Source organism: Diachasma alloeum, unplaced genomic scaffold, assembly GCF_001412515.2.
Source record: "Diachasma alloeum isolate Michigan unplaced genomic scaffold, Dall2.0 Dall_scaffold_00284, whole genome shotgun sequence".
Taxonomy (NCBI): Eukaryota; Metazoa; Arthropoda; class Insecta; order Hymenoptera; family Braconidae; genus Diachasma; species Diachasma alloeum.
The window spans coordinates 141,283-145,491 of NW_021680423.1; positions in this window are offsets into that span (position 1 = coordinate 141,283).

Consider the following 4,209-nt stretch of genomic DNA (forward strand, 5'->3'; position numbering starts at 1 on the left):
AAAAATATAACTGTACCGGTTCCGCCCGGTAGACTGTCTATCAGGCAGTCGGGTATATGTCTGCATATTATTGTTGTTGAAAATTTATGGTTTCCTTGGCAGAAAACTGTACCGGTTCCGCCCGGTAGATTGTCTATATTATTGTTGTTGGAAATTTATAGTTTCCTTGGCAGAAAACCGTACCGGTTCCACCCGGTGGATTGTTGGTTTCATTCTTATGACAGCATTTGTTGCAAAAAAAAAATATATTTTTTAAAAATAAAACTGTACCGGTTCCGCCCGGTAGACTGTCTATATTATTGTTGTTGAAAATTTGTGGTTTCCTGGGCAGAAAACCGTATCGGTTTCACCCGGTAGACTGTGGCTTTCATTCTTATGAATGCATTTGTTGCAAAAAAAGATTTTTTTTAAAATAAAACCGTACCGGTTCTGCCCGATAGACTGCCTATATTATTGTTGTTGAAAATTTTTAGAAAAAATAATGTTTCCGCAGCAGAAATTTGTCCCGGTTTCACCCGGTAGACTGTCTATATTATTGTTGTTGGAAATTTATAGTTTCCTTGGCAGAAAACCGTACCGGTTCCACCCGGTAGATTGTTGGTTTCATTCTTATGACAGCATTTGTTGCAAAAAAAAAATATATAAAAAAAAAATGAAACTGTACCGGTTCCGCCCGGCAGACTGTCTATATTATTGTTGTTGAAAATTTGTGGGCGTTTCCTGGGCAGAAAACTGTACCGGTTCCACCCGGTAAATTGTTGGTTTCATTCTTATGACAGCATTTGTTGCAAAAAAAAAATATATAAAAAAAAAATGAAACTGTACCGGTTCCGCCCGGCAGACTGTCTATATTATTGTTGTTGAAAATTTGTGGGCGTTTCCTGGGCAGAAAACTGTACCGGTTCCACCCGGTATATTGTTGTAAAAAGAAAAATTTTTTTTAAATAAAACTTTACTGGTTCCGCCCGGTAGACTGTCTATATGATTGTTGTTGAAAATTTATGGTTTCCTTGGCAGAAAACTGTACCGGTTCCACCCGGTATATTGTTGGTTTCATTCTTATGACAGTATTTGTTGCAAAAAAAAATATATTGAAAAAAAAAATGTACCGGTTCCGCGCGGTAGACTCTCTATATTATTGTTGATGAAAATTTATGGTTTCCTTGGCAGAAAACCGTTCCGGTTACACCCGGTAGACTGTCTATATTATTGTTGTTGAAAATTTATGGTTTCCTTGGCAGAAAACCGTTCCGGTTACACCCGGTAGACTGTCTATATTATTGTTGTTGAAAATTTATGGTTTCCTTGGCAGAAAACCGTTCCGGTTACACCCGGTAGACTGTCTATATTATTGTTGTTGAAAATTTATGGTTTCCTTGGCAGAAAACCGTTCCGGTTACACCCGGTAGACTGTCTATATTATTGTTGTTGAAAATTTATGGTTTCCTTCGCAGAAAACTGTACCGGTTCATCTACCGGGTGGAACCGGTACGGTTTTCTGCCAAGGAAACTATAAATTTCCAATAACAATAATGTAGACAGTCTACCGGGCGGAACCACTACAGTTATATTTTTAAACAATATATATTTTTTTGCAACAAATGCTGTCATAAGAATGAAACCAATAGTCTACCGGGTGGAACTGGTGCGGTTTTCCACCAAGGAAACTATAAATTTCCAATAACAATAATGTAGACAGTCTACCGGGCGGAACCACTACAGTTATATTTTTAAACAATATATATTTTTTTGCAACAAATGCTGTCATAAGAATGAAACCAATAGTCTACCGGGTGGAACTGGTGCGGTTTTCCACCAAGGAAACTATAAATTTCCAATAACAATAATGTAGACAGTCTACCGGGCGGAACCGGTACAGTTTTCTGCCAAGGAAACCATAGGTTTTCAACAACAATGATATGGACAGTCTACCGGGCGTAACCGGCACGGTTTTATTTTAGAAAAATCGTTTTTTTTGCAAACAAATGTTTTCATGTAAATGAAAGCCACAGTCTACCGGGTGAAACCGGTACAATTTCCTGCTGGGGAAACATTATTTTTTCTAAAAATTTTCAACTACAATAATATAGGCAGTCTATCGGGCAGAACCGGTACGGTTTTATTTAAAAACCAAATCTTTTTTTGCAACAAATGCTTTCATAAGAATGAAAGCCACAGTCTACCGGGTGAAACCGGTACGGTTTTCTGCGAAGGAAACCATAAATTTTCAACAACAATAATATAGACAGTCTACCGGGCGAAACCGGTACAGTTTTATTTTTGAAAAATATATTTTTTTTTGCAACAAATGCTGTCATAAGAATGAAACCAACAGTCTACCGGGTGGAACCGGTACGGTTTTCTGCCAAGGAAACTATAAATTTCCAACAACAATAATATAGACAGTCTACCGGGCGGAACCGGTACAGTTATATTTTTAAAAAATATATATTTTTTTGCAACAAATGCTGTCATAAGAATGAAACCAATAGTCTACCGGGTGGAACTGGTGCGGTTTTCTACCAAGGAAACTATAAATTTCCAACAACAATAATGTAGACAGTCTACCGGGCGGAACCGGTACAGTTTTCTGCCAAGGAAACCATAGGTTTTCAACAACAATGATATGGACAGTCTACCGGGCGTAACCGGCACGGTTTTATTTTAGAAAAATCGTTTTTTTTGCAAACAAATGTTTTCATGTAAATGAAAGCCACAGTCTACCGAGTGAAACCGGTATAATTTCCTGCTGGGGAAACATTATTTTTTCTAAAAAATTTCAACTACAANTTTCAACAACAATAATATAGGCAGTCTATCGGGCAGAGCCGGTCTGGTTTTATTTAAAAAAAAAAATCTTTTTTTGCAAAAATGCTTTCATAAGAATGAAAGCCACAGTCTACCGGGTTAAACCGGTATGGTTTTCTGCCAAAGGAACCATAAATTTTCAACAACAAAAATATAGACAATCAGACAACGGTACCTGGTGCGCCCGGTAGTTTTCTAATATATTTTATGCCAAATTTTTAGTGGACAAACAATATTTTTAACAAGAAAATTGTACCGGAAAGGCTCGCTAATTTTTCAATATTTTTTACGACTGTTTTTAAAAAAAAACAATAATTTATTTACAAGAAAATTGTGCGGGGTGCGCACGGTAGTTTCTCACAATTTTTTTATGCAGAATTTGTGGTGGAAAAACAATTCTTTTTTACAAGAAAATTGATTTTCCACCACAATTTATTAGTTTTTTAATATTTGTTATGACGACTGTTNCGGGTGCGCATGGTAATTTTTAAATATTTTTTTACGCCGGATTTGTGGTGGAAAAGTAATATTTTTTACAAGAAAATTGTACCGACGGCACACGGTAGTTTTTCAATATTTTTTATGTCGACTATTTGTTGAAAAAACAATAATTTATTTACAAGATTGTACCGGGTGCGCACGGTAGCGTTTCAATATTTTTTAATGCAAAATTCTTGTCGAAAAAACTATTTCATACACGAAAATTGTACCGAGCGGGCCCGGTAGCCTTTAAATATTTTTTTATTACAAATTGTAGTTGAAGAAACAATATTGNTTTTCAATATTTTTTATGTCGACTATTTGTTGAAAAAACAATAATTTATTCACAAGATTGTACCGGGTGCGCACGGTAGCGTTTCAATATTTTTTAATGCAAAATTCTTGTCGAAAAAACTATTTCATACACGAAAATTGTACCGAGTGGGCCCGGTAGCCTTTAAATATTTTTTTATTACAAATTGTTGTTGAAGAAACAATATTTTATACCGGAGGATTGTAACGTGCGGGCCCGGTTTGTCAGTATTTTGTTGTGACGACTGTTTGTTAAAAAAAAAATAATTTATTTACAAGAAGATTGTACCGTGTGCGCACTGTAATTTTTCCATATTTTGTTATGCCCAATTTGTGGTGGAAAAGCAATATTTTTTACAAGAAAATTGTACCGGATGGGCCCGATAGTTTTTCAATGGTTTTTATCACGACTGTTTGTTAAAACAAACACTAATTTATTTACAAGAAAATTGTACCGGTTGCGCCCGGCAGTTTTTCAATATTTTTGGATGCCATATTCTGGTTGAAAAAAGAATATTTTAAACAAGAAATTTGAACCGGGTGGGCCCGGTAGCCTTTCAATATTTTTTAATGCCAAATTCTGGTTGAAAAAACAATATTTGAGACAAT